We start from the raw sequence: 13,270 nt of genomic DNA, 5'->3' as shown, positions 1-13,270 counted from the left end.
GATGGAAGCCATCAATACCTTCCAGCGTAACAGTCATAAACACGGAAAGGGTGTGAACAGGGAAGGGCAAAAACTGCAGCTATGAGATCATAGTTCTACTTTGGAGCCATAGTGACCTTTAGATGGCTGTTGCTTAACAAATGCAATGACTGATACTTTGCATTCCTAAACCATCCACCAACACAGCACAGAAATTTCACTTTGTCTTCGAACAAGTTACCAGAACCTCAAGCGTACAGTGATTTGCTTCTTTCCCACAGATTTCTTAACAAATCAGTACTCCTCTGGAGGCTTTGTTCTGATTATTACAATTATAATATTATAAGCAGTAATGACTTGTCTCCTTGTTACCTCTGACTAGTTAAGTACTATTTCCCAACTTAGAGATGAGGAAGCCACATAGTCAGTAGTTATCAGTGCAGGGGGCATAATCTACATCTTCTGACTCAGAGTCCTGTGCTTTAAACAACAGACCATACTTCCTTCTTCAACAAATTTATGATAGTATCTAAGGGAAACACTTTAAAACAGGTTTACCTAAAATTTTTGAAGTAATGCAGCATAAACAAGTTATAGCCATATTTAAGCTTTACCAAGGTCACTGATATATTTAATTTTAGTGTAGACAGATCATTAGATGTCCCCAGTTTTCCTCTTTTTCCTAAACAACCATTATGTATATGTAGAGCACTGCAGTTTTGCAAAAGCATTTCTAAAAGTCAGATTTGCTTTCAGTACACAAACTGGCTTTTCTGCATGCTTCATGGTTTTGTCTATGAGTTTTAGACAGAAAACTTTTCACTGAACTCTGATGTTCTATTTTATGCTTGGTTTTTGTTCACAAATTCTGTGTACAGATATTTCATTGAAGCAAGATTTTCTCCTGTATTTGCTGTGTTTTATTCTGTAGATTTTGATCATGCTGCTTCATCCATAGTGTAAGAGTTGCCCTGTAGTAGTTGCACTAATTGGCAAACAGATGCTATACTAAACAAATCAAAAATCAGCAAAAGGAAGTGATAAGGCAGCTAGTTGTTAATTTCATTAAATCTGATGGTTGTCTTACCTAAGGCTTCATTTAATCACTCAGATCCAACCCTATTTTGATACTCCTAACATAATCTTTTGGTGACATAGGGTAAGGACCAAGCCTTTTATCACCATTACCTTTTGACCATGAGTTTCAGGAATGATTATCATCAGTTGTCAAAATGAGGGAATGCAGGAAACAAGTTGTATGCCAGAAGAAACTCTGGTTGGATCTAAATAACCCATCTAGTCCTACTACCCATTTAGAAGAAAATGTAAAATTCTTATGAATGAAATTTCTCCCTAACAGCCCATAATCAAAAGCACGAGGAAGAATTCCTACCATTTCCTTCAAATTTGACACTCCTTTACCTTTTGTTTCAAAGTTTAGAGGAACTATCAATCCTATTTTCCTCAATTTTAATTTGTATTTATTAGAGTTTTATATTTCTCATAGGTGAGCAGGAACCTGAACCAGAAGATACATTGATAGCAAACTCAGCTGGGCAGGGGCTGTGCTTATCTTTGTGCTTGTAGAGCCCCATTCACAAGAACACTCAATATAGCATCCTCCTGCTGTTCCAATGCTAAATAAGAAAAACACATCTTCGGTCTAAATTCCAGATATGATACAGGTCAGGATGAAGAAATGAGAGGCTGGAGAAGGGGGAAAAGAGGTCTAAATCAATACCCTAAGTAGACTCTTGTGTATAGTGGTAATTACAACAAAGTTGCCTTTCAACCACAAGCTAAATAAGGATGGTGATTATGTCTGATTTTTCCTTGAGGAGAGAGTGCTGGCACAATGGTCTAGAATAAGAAGGGCATCACATGCATAGCTAGTGGCACAGGAAAGAACCTTGTAGATGAAATAAAAGGCAAGCAAGAGCAGAAGTGGGGATCAGAGAAGGCTAAAGAGAAGATAGGGGTGAAGTAATACGAACTTAGATGAGATATGAAAGACAGGGAGATTATGCAAGGCCTGGAAATTGTTGACCTAGGTAAATAATTTTACCTGCTGCATTGTAGATGGACTAGAGCAGAGCAAACAGGGAACCCAACCAGCATTAGGGCAATATTTTCCATAAATGGTTACAAGAATATTAGCTATTAGGCCAGTTAGAGTGCGACCTAGAATTTTCCTCAAGTTTCAGCAGGCTTCAGAAATATACCATATTGCTGATCACATAATGATAGTGCCTGTGCTTGTTACTCACAGACACCACATAAACAGGAAGAAACAGCTCTTCACTGTCCCACATCATGGTTTGTAGTAGGAGGTCTTCATAACAAGCACCAAAAGCATTGCTAAAGTATTCCCATATATCCTATTAAAAATCTGTGGTAAAATTATGTCCCACTCAAAAGGATTTATAAGATTTTTAGAATGTTATTATTTTTTACTGCTTACACTATTCACATCACTGTGGTTCTAGATTTACAAAGCAGAACAGCTTGTAGAAGACAGCAGCAGCTTTCAGTTCCGTAAGAAATAGCTGAGAGACTCTTAAAACATATTTCCCAAAAGCTGAAGGTCAGGATTAGTGCAAGATGTATAAATACAAACATATGAAATGCTTTTTTACCATGCATTGAATAAAACTGCTTGCTATTTAGCTATATTACCATAGTCCTGTATACCGTATATTAGGGTACAGTCACATGCTGCCTCCAGATACACACTCTCTACTTAAAAAGAGGCAATGTTTACATAGGTAATTATCCTGATACAAAGCAAAGCATAAATGTGCACTACTATAGATATACTGATACAAGTCAGGTGACTAGTAGCCCCCAAAATGGGCACTTCTACTCTGAATGAGAGTTTTTGTGAGGATATAAATTTACACCCTGTTTCCCATCTATTGGTTATGGGGCAACTATGCATAAGAAGGGGTGGAGGTAATAGAGAATATCAGTGTCATTTAATCCTGGGCAGATTTCATAGCTATTTACTGATCCAACCTTGCATATAAGTTTCTGAAAAATCCAAAGTCATGCATGAGTATTTTACTTAGATTTTGGCATGCAAACTCTGTAATCAACACATTTTGGTGCAATGTTTATGGTGTGCAGTTTGAAAAAAGTTCAGAGCCGCCTTCAAAAGTTTGTTGAAAGAAGGAAAAGGTTTGTTCTACCTTTGTTCAGTGTTGAACCGTTGATGTTACTTAGTAAATCATTAATTCTACTTTACATATATAAATGGTGGAGTTTTAAATAATTTTTACCCTTAGGAATGGAAAACAAAGTACCTGTCATATTGCATTAAAAGCAGATAAAAAATCAAACGTCTGCTTTTTGTGGTAATGGACTAAATTTTGCCTTACACTGCGCTTATTCTTGCTAAGAACATTTCCTTGAACTGTCATAGGATTTCAGAAGCCCCAACAGGTAATGAGTAGTGTTCTAATGTTATCACATCTTTAATTAAAAGTTAAAAGAAAGGATTAACAACCTTGAAACACAAGTGGTTGGCAATATATCCTTCCCCTAACTATGCTGTGTTTTTACTGCTTCTAATTTTAAAATAATAAACAACTGAAACTTAAGTATGTGATTCTTTATTCATTCCAGAAGAGAGAAGAGTTTTTATTTTACAAATTGCTCTTACAAGCTTGGCTGATTAAGCTGCCCCGTAGGATTTGAAGGTTAGAAAGTTTTCACTTAAATTCTGTATTACTAAATAATGCAAATATATAAATAATGGAAAGTAACAAAAGAGATGAAAGATAACTGGGCAACTTTGAATCTCTCAATTATTGCAATATGGGCTATACCTAAAGCAATGGCTTTATTTTATTCACTTTAAAACATTGCTTTCTTTATTTAAAGCATTATATTTCACATTTTATAAAGAATTTTGTCCAAACATGTAATCAATTCAATCCAAATACTTTTTGCACCAAAGGACAGAGTAGCCTTCAAAGAAGCAGAAATTAATATTTGTCCTTTGTTGGTCTTTTTCAATATGTAATTCAATTTTATATTGGTTTTGCCTGTATATTCAATGCAAGAAAAATGCCTTTTCCTGTTTATTACATTACAATTACAAGGCTTGTCTAGAAAACTCCGTGCATAATTTGAAGACTACTAGGTTTATTACACTGAAGATATGAAATAAATTAAATCTGGTTAATTGAGCAAGATCCTTTATAAGTCATCGTTGACTTAGCATTTATTTCAATATTATTTTCTATTTGGAGTGTTTCTTATCCTGAAATATCTTATAAAATATTCAAATAGAAATAATTTTACATAGCTTGAAATAGGTCTGGATGGAAGTAGGGAATTAGGTAGTCAGTCATTATACAGCATAATGCTTGCTAGTATAGAGACATCACTTCTTGCTACATGGAACAAGCAGGACGGTAGGTAAGATCCCGACAGAAATACCTTCACTTGGTAAATTTCACTAAAAAACACTGCTGAAATTCAGTTCTGTCATTCAACAGACTCTATTTATAGCAAGTGAGAGGTTTACACCACTAAGCAATCCTCTCCATTGACAGTGAAGTATTTTATTGTCAGCATTTCAGGTGGAGAAGAGCCTGCAGTAAGTCGCAGTTCAAATATCTAGAACTCCTTCACCGCACAAAGCAGTCTTGTTTTTTGAGAAGACGGTAATAAAATTTGTACCTCTTGTGGGCTGTGTACATGTGCCCTGGCCGAGACAAGCTTGTTGCTCATGCGTGAGGCGGGAAGCATTTGTCCTTTGGCTGTGGGCATGTGCCTCTTACTCGTGTGCCTGTAGCAGTGGCTGCCCAGATGTGCAGTGCAGCTCTTCGCTCGCTGCTAGGTTAGTTGCCACCTACTCACTAATTCAGGCAAACAATGAGACGCTGTGCTCTGCCTACTCGGGAAAGTGACGTTGAGGGGTTTTGAACCAAGGTGAAAGCCAGACGTACTTTTGAGCACGCTTGTATGGGCCGATGCTCCGTATCCCCATCTGTGCATATTGCCGTTGTCTCTGTGTAGATGGAATCTATTATGGAAAAGCGTCTTACAGTCAGGGGGAAGAATTTGCCATTACATGCTGGACAGAGCAGAATCACACTGCTGGAGCGGCATTAGGAGACAACAGCAGGGGCCAAGGCCTAATTTTAGGTCCAAGGGGGATGACAAGCATGTAAGGAGGAAAGCAAGGACCTGATTTAAAAACTGCAAGTTCAAGGTTTCTTCTTCTAATGTGAGAATTGAATGAATCGTTCCCCAGGAACACAGTCCAGGAAGAACAGCTGTGGTCCTCATTCTCTGGAAACAACCCACTGCGGTGAACGACAGTCTGAGATCTTACAAAAAGGGAAAGATCAAACAAAAGATAGAAGACCCTGAGATCAGGGTTGTTCCATGGTCCATGCAGGGAGGGGTTTATGACTTTTCCCAGTTCAAAACATCTCCTGAACACACGCACTGACGAGCTTACAAAGAGCCACCTCTAATAACAATATAGGGAATCCACTTCTGAAAGCAGTGAAGATCCTCATGTCCTGCTGTTAAACTTGCCTATAATGTGAGGTTTTTATTTTACACATTCCAAACATAATGAATCAGAACAAAGTTTCTCTGTTACATAATGTAACAAACACCAGTACAGGCAGCTCTTTTGCAAAGTTTGGTCCGACCACAACAATTTGGGGATAAAGAAATGGCGACAGGATTTGCCGACAACACTGCCAGAGGATTCCTCTTAAAATGCTTGCTTTGCAATGTTCAAAGGAGAAATGATAGACAAACTTGCACTGGCGCAGTCTACAAAAAGTAAGATGCAAAAAATGTGGTTTAATGTTCTATTTCATCATGCTGCTGGCTCTGTATGGCTGTATGTGGTGCAAGCAGGCAACAAAATCCAGCATTAGCAGTGTGCTTTTGCACAAAAAAGGCAAGGGGAGGACGATTTGATCAAAGGCATTTTTACAATACATGCCTTTTTCTATTTTTTTTTTTTCATCAAAGGAGATAACTGGCTCAAGTTGCTTCTAATTGTGGTAGGACATCCCTAGGACATCACAGAGTCTGACTCAGACATTAAAGGGGAGAGTTTGAGAGACACTGGATGAGCCAGTTTGTGTTATGAGACTGCACTTCAGTCAACACCTTTGCAAAAGTTATATAAATTAGGGCAGGTTTCAGTGCACTATTTGTCATGTACGATTCATCCTGGCATAAAATATCTGGACATGGCTTGACTAATGCCACTACCTAAAATGTTACGGTAAGCAATTTAGCATGAAAATTATGTTCTACAAGCTCAGGAGATTATCCCTAATACTTACTTCATGAATTCTCAGGTTGTTCTGCCTGACATTCCCTCTGAAGTTCCAGAAGGTTCTTGCTGTCATATACACAAACAGAAATTTTTGTGCTGAGTCACTTTTAGAGAGAAAAAAATCCCTTTTCTTAACTGATATTTTCTTCTGTGGAATCAGACATTCAGCTGATTTGTATATGCAACATTTCTTCCATTCACACTGACTGGTATAAACTGTAATGTTGTGTTCCTTTCAAACTAGTATGCCTAGCAACTTAACGCTGTTTCCTCTCCTTTCAGATACCAAGATGTTGACATACACAAGAAAGGTATTTCAAGGAACACGAGATAGTATATTCCTGCTTCAAATATTATGTTTAAATGAATGCTTAATTACGATCTCCATGGAAGCATTGACAGGCTTATTAGCGGTCACTTTTGCAATCAGCTGGCACTACCTACAAACTACTTAGCTAGGAGTTTGATGATGACTAGGCGTAACTGACATTAAATTGTCCTTGGAATCACTCTAGGACAGCAAGCAGGTTTCACAAAGTAAAAAGCAAAGACTAAACGCTTCTTTACCGATAGAATTCTTCATGCTTCTGTAACTCTGATAACACCAGGTGTGCATGTGTCTGTCCACTTTCAGGCTTGTGTTTTTGTGTGTGCTTTCTGTACCCCTATGTCTACATTTGTTTCTAGCATCTGCTTCCTCCACTTTTCACAGGGTTCAAAGAATGCGCTTTGGATGGGTTAGCTAAACGTGAGTCATCATAGCAGGTCAATTCATTTTCCCATGGCATGTTTTGTTCCACCTCATGACTGTCGTTTTTTCCATTTCGATCTTACCAGTATTACCTGCTCAGCATGGCAGTTTATCAGTGACTAATGAGATACCTATTTTCAGGGATGAAGCAGCTAAAGAATTTTTTCTTTACTATGTAGATGATTCAATATGACTTTTCATTCAACATACCTAGTGTTTATATGCTAATTATTTAAATGGTCTGTTTTATTGGCCAGAAATGTATGCAGTGATTCAACGGTAACCATCTCCATTTGTATAAAACTCATATAAGTTCTAAATACATGCACATCAAAATACATGTCCAAAAAATAGCTCAGTGAGAGATGGGAAATTTTACTTGTGCTGCATTATTTGTTATGAGCAAAGATAAAAATGAAAGATGAAAACTTAAGGCTCACCAGAAATTTTTTTTTTAAGTGCTATAGTTGTACCCAGTCATTTGGACTCTTGGGCTGTGACAGCATGCCGACACCATATCTCATCACTGACAAACAAAAAGTTTGCTCCAACTTATTTCCCCTCCTGTTTTCTCATATACTTACATGGAAAAATAAACCATGTTTGAGAATGGCATATTAGCCAGATTATATGCAGGGAAACAGAGGAATTAAGAATGGTAGCTCTTTAGGAAATGGAAAAGGGAACGCTGTAAAGGATAGAGGACTGTGGGCAATTATTGCAAGCTGAGGTGATGACTCAGAATACTTGTGAAAAAGCATCAAGCTCAGGGTGTCCTGATTAAGATGAGTGCAAAATTTTTAGGGCTTTTACGTGTTCAACAAGGAACATAGGGAGTGTGGTTTTATTTGCCATAATACCTAGTAAATAACTATAGGTGCATGCAAGGGTCTTTGCAAAGGTTTAGGAACACTTTGTAAATGTTAATTAAGTTAGACAATAATTGAAGCAATTATATATTAATAGACCTATCTTAAATATACCAGATAAGTTATTTGCCAGAAGAACTCTCATGCCAGGCCCAGGAGAAGAACCTGGGATTTCTGGTTTAGTAGAATTCATTAACATATTGTGGCCATTAGCTGTCCCTGTCTCTCCCCTTTTACTTCTCTTCACATTCCCAAGAACACCTGTACCAGAAGAGGTCTTCCCAAAAAAATGAAGACATTACTAGACTCATAGTATTTGCTAAAGATCTTTCCGTGTGCGAGCCAGCATGAAAGCAGTCTGAGGTGTGGCTGAGATATTCTTTAGTACTTGTCATGCATAGTGCTGAAAAGTCCTATGGGAAACATAGCAATTATGGTACAAGTTAGGGCAACTCTTAGGGTAGCTGGAATTTTTCCAGGGACCAAACTGGCCTGTGGCAGCTTCAGAATGGAGATAGATATATTTCTTGCATTTGCTTTCTGCTCTGTACTACACCTGGAAGGAACTAAGGTGTCTGACATTGTCTCAATTTTCTAGTGTTGTCAATATTACTGTACTGCAGAGGAAGAACACAACTGCATGAATTACTATACAAGCAAATTAAAAAATGCTGTCTGAAACAACATACAATTGTAAAGAGCCAACAGATGAAGACAGATGGAAATGTACAAGGTTACAGTGTAGAGATTCCTGATGTAGCCCCACCAGAACTAGTTCTCAAAGCAGAAGCCTCTAGAAGCACTGCCCCAAGCCAATTAGCTCTGTATTACAGCGCAGAGGTAGCCGTCATGCCACACTGTTCGACCCACAACATTGTGACCATCGAGGAACAAAATGCTCTTTTTCCCTTCTATCTTAAAAATTCACTTATAGAAGGGACTGAAAAAACTTTTAAAAACAATTACCATGTAAAATCGTGTTTCCACCCTTACGCTCAGCACGGCCTAAATAAACAGGGCATACTGACAGAAGTGATAGGGAGCTCATTTTTTCTAGCCACAAGATAAAGCTAAAAGTAATAATATTCATGCCATGCTTTTGACTTATTTCCTGAGAGGAGTAGTGTATCTCTTGAATCTACTACCAACTGCAAATGCCATGCTGACAAAATTCATCTCTCACTGTCAAAAGATTACACTGTACAAAGCTATTATATATTAATTTAATATTGGATTTTCTCCTTGTTGCAGGATCAGCTCTCTACTTCATGAATACTGACACGTGAAATAAAACACAGTGACCAGAACGCATTTGAAATTAAGTCAGATTTTATTGTATAATGGACTTTTATCAGAGTGGGGAAGAACAGGACTCATAAAACCAACTGCTAGTTAGTGGTTATGGAGAGAAAGTCAATCTGCAATTAAACTATAATGGTGGTACATTAAATAGGAGTGAGTAGCCAAACTTACTTGATTAAATCTGGAAATATTTAAAATATCAGTAACAGTTTTATACTGAAACCATGATGAGTTTTGGCTTGATTACTCTCAAGTAAGGCCCACTGCTGTACAACCCTTCAGGCAAAACACCTGCTGAGATCTATATGCTTATAAAGAGAGATTACAGACACATTTTAAAGCTGATAAAGACTGTCTGGATTCAAGCAATGATTACATAGCCATTGCCCAGTTCTGTGAGATACAGTGTGCATTATCTTTTGATGGGCTGTGCCTCTTTGTGGAAAAATATTGTTTGCATTAAATACTCATTTACATGGACTACTCGATGCAATTATGGCTCAGGAAAACTTTTTGTGGTAATTGTGTTCTTGGATTTTCATGCAATGATTATGTCTTGGCATGGGAGGTACAAAGTATACTTGAAACAGTGTTCTGTGATCTCAGCTGTACCACCTTATTAGACTGTCCACTGTCAATTATTTATGCACACTCCAAGGCACTGAGAGAGCAACCTACTTAAGCCAGCAGAGGATCCTCCTCACATGTCCACCAGTACATGCAATGAGGAGGTCAGGGCTGATCTGCTCTCGAGCGCTGCTCCTAGGACAACACATACCCTACAGGGGCACACCACAGCCTGCACCACCAGCGCTTACCTTCACCTGTGACGTGCTTCTTCAGACATTCTGCAGCACAGGTGGGATATTCAGCCGCCTTGTTTGCTAGGCTGACTACACCATCACACCAACAGGGCACAAGAGAGGACATCACACCACGCTCCAGCTCCAGAAGGGCTAAGCTCTTGGTGAGTTGGAGCCAGAGTCTGCCTTGCACCTACAATGACAAGCGAAAAGCAATGTTGGTAGTAGACAAGCACAGCCACAGCGGCTATACCTCTGTTTTCACTTTGGCTTTCACCTGCAGCTGCAGACCTTCCTCTAGCAATGCCAGCTGAACACTAAACCCTGGGATGCCAAGCACTGCCTAGCAAGACTCTCTGGAGCTGACTGTGACAGACTCTGGCTACAACTTATGCTAGTAAGAACAGCAAAAGTATTTTGTATTGAATAACACTCCTTGAATAAAATTCCTGGCCTGACCAGGAATATGGTCATAACCATACAAATAACCATGCTTCCTGAAATGGTGCCTTGGAGGCAGCTTTTGGTTTGCACAAACCCACATCTTTAAACACATAAGGTTGCACAAATACGCACTCAAAAATGCTTTCAAAGCCAAAAGGTCTGGTTTCTTTTTCTGACATAGCTGTAGTGTATCCCTATGTATGGACATCCCTGTAATAGTCTGGAAGCACCCTGCAGTCTGCAGTGTGAACATGGATAGAGTAACTTCAAACGCAGTGTAGACATAGCCAGCGTATCTGCTTCATTCTCTAGGCTCAAGTTAGCATTTCTTGAAGCAGCATCAAGATATCGATTACATTGCGTCGAAGAAGGAAAATGTTGCCGGTCTAATCTGTCCCAGCGAAACTCAGAGAGCATGGTCTTTGTGAAACTTCCAGGATGCCAGGGAAAAGAAAGTAGTGCTACAAAATACCAGGAATGTTGGAACTTCTGTAAAAGGCTTCGCAGTTAGCAAAATCTGATTGAGTGAAGTGTTTGCTTGAAGAAATAAAATGGATGATCAGGAAGCACTTTTACATACTTCAGAAAAATGAGATTGGGAAAAATGACATTCTTAGCCACTGTTGAAGTATGTCTTAATTTTTTTTCCAAAAATACATATAACTGGATGCTAGTTTTGAAAATGTCATCATGCCCCAGGATTGCTTTCATAAATATGAGGAATTGTAGCCATTGCCAAGATGTGCTTCATTCCTATTTTTGGGCATACTTCGGAAGTTCATACTTAAGCAACACTCACTGCACTCAAGGGAAGTTGTGCTTAGGTAAGGACTGACACTAAGCCTCATCATAACAGGATTTTCTGGATTTCTGAATCTCAACCCAAGTCTACAGCTGAAGTTTTGAAACTAGTCCTTAGACTTAAAATGGTGCACGGCAAAACCACAGAGATTAATAGAAGTGAACTGTGGGTGGAAAATCAAACTCTATGTTGAAATTTTAGATGTTGTCATTCAGGTCCATCTCAAATTTAAATCTGTAGTTCAGATGACTGGTTCTACTGCTCTTACTCCTCCTTTACCACGTAGCTTTGTGACAGAAGTGGGATACAAGTTCTCCTACATTCAGTACCAGATGTTTAAAGCATTTAAGACAAAAGAACACTGCCATTCTCATACACATAAAGAAGCATGTCTTTTTACACTTCAGAAAATGAAAGAGTATATATGGAGGTAAGAAATTAGTTTATTTTCATTGCAACCAATAAATCCAAGACCACACATATACCTTCAAATGCACAGTATGATGACCCTGGGTGCAGCCCCCCAGCAGAGGTCTGCCTGCCTGTGCTGAAGGCCAGCACCGGTGCGGTGTGGCTGTGTAACCTTGGATCAGATGGCTGTGAAAGACGGTGGGTGAGAAAGAGCTGCGACAAGCCCCGCTGGAAGCCTCCCCGCTTCGTTTGGGAGCTGCATTTAAGCTCCAGCTCTCGCCCTGGGCTCCTGCCTGAGGTACCTTGCGGCTGTGCCCGAGCCCAAGTCATGTACCTCACTGAGTCAGACACCTGGCTTGACCTGGGACCTGCCTTGTGACTGCAGACCCGTCTGGCAGCCACCGGGCTGCTGGCTGACCCCGGCACTGCCAGGGGACCGCTCTGCTCGCCTTGCTGCGGCATGGGGCACAGTGAGGCCCCTGCCCCGTTGTTGTCACCCTGGGTCGGTGGCTTGCCTCCCCTTGCTCCGGCTGCAGTCCTCGCTGCAGTGATCCCCGTGCGGTTCACGGGATCCCATGTGAACCTAGAAGAACATCTGCTTGATACCAAGGTCCTTGAGTAAAAGTTGCATTGTTGAGACCTAAGAATGAAGGATGTTGTTTTATTAAACACAACAAGCTACTGGTCACTAAATTGATATTATTTTAGCTGAGGTTGTACAGTCTTTTCCTTCCCAAAGGATCGGGCTGTGGATTGGCATTTAGTTTAAAATCAGCCAACACATTTAACATGACAGGTATCTAAACTGAATGAACTTAAACTCTGGTCATAGATGATGTTTGGCTAATCACGCTCACTTTTATACCTTCTCCATTTCCTACGAGTGTCTGTCGTGACATCCGCTAGAGTGAGTGCACGGAAGGTTCAGACATCCACCGCAAAGACGGCCGTGTACCGTGCTGGGGGTAGGGCTTTGCGTCTGTTGTCACTTCAAGCACTCATACACTTGCTCACTTACGCACTGGGCTTACGTTCTGGAAAATCCATAGCACGGGATACATTTGTATGCAGAAATACCCGTATGCAGAAATTTTTATTTCAGTAGGGATTTACTTCTAAATAGGCTGCTTATTGTCTTTAAATGCTGGCAATGAATACAAGAATGTTTCTGCTATGAGTCACACAATATTAAAAAAAAGGGAATTCATAATTGAGGCATCACAGACACTATGGTTAGTCAGTTAAAAGCAGATTAAAAAGAGTCCGCTTCTGCTGCCACAAATTTGCATTATATTACTTTGGATTTTATAGAAAAAAAGTTATATTATATTGTTGCCTATATTATGACATATTTTTCATTATTTGCCTGTAGTGAAATAGTCCCCCAGACCTGCAGTCTGGATAAGTGAGTTCTCTCAGTGGAAAGATAGAGGCTCCAAAAGGGGAACAAAACCCCTATTCATCATTTGACTCTAAGAAATTTTGTCTGTTCAAAGTGCCTGTGTATCAAATCTGTACATTCACTTCTCTAACCATTTCCATTCTAGAACATAGAAATGGTGAAGTACCTAAAATTTTTATTGAAATACTGCT

This window comes from Mycteria americana, chromosome 2 (assembly GCF_035582795.1).
Source record: "Mycteria americana isolate JAX WOST 10 ecotype Jacksonville Zoo and Gardens chromosome 2, USCA_MyAme_1.0, whole genome shotgun sequence".
NCBI lineage: Eukaryota > Metazoa > Chordata > Aves > Ciconiiformes > Ciconiidae > Mycteria > Mycteria americana.
This window is presented reverse-complemented; position numbering follows the sequence as displayed.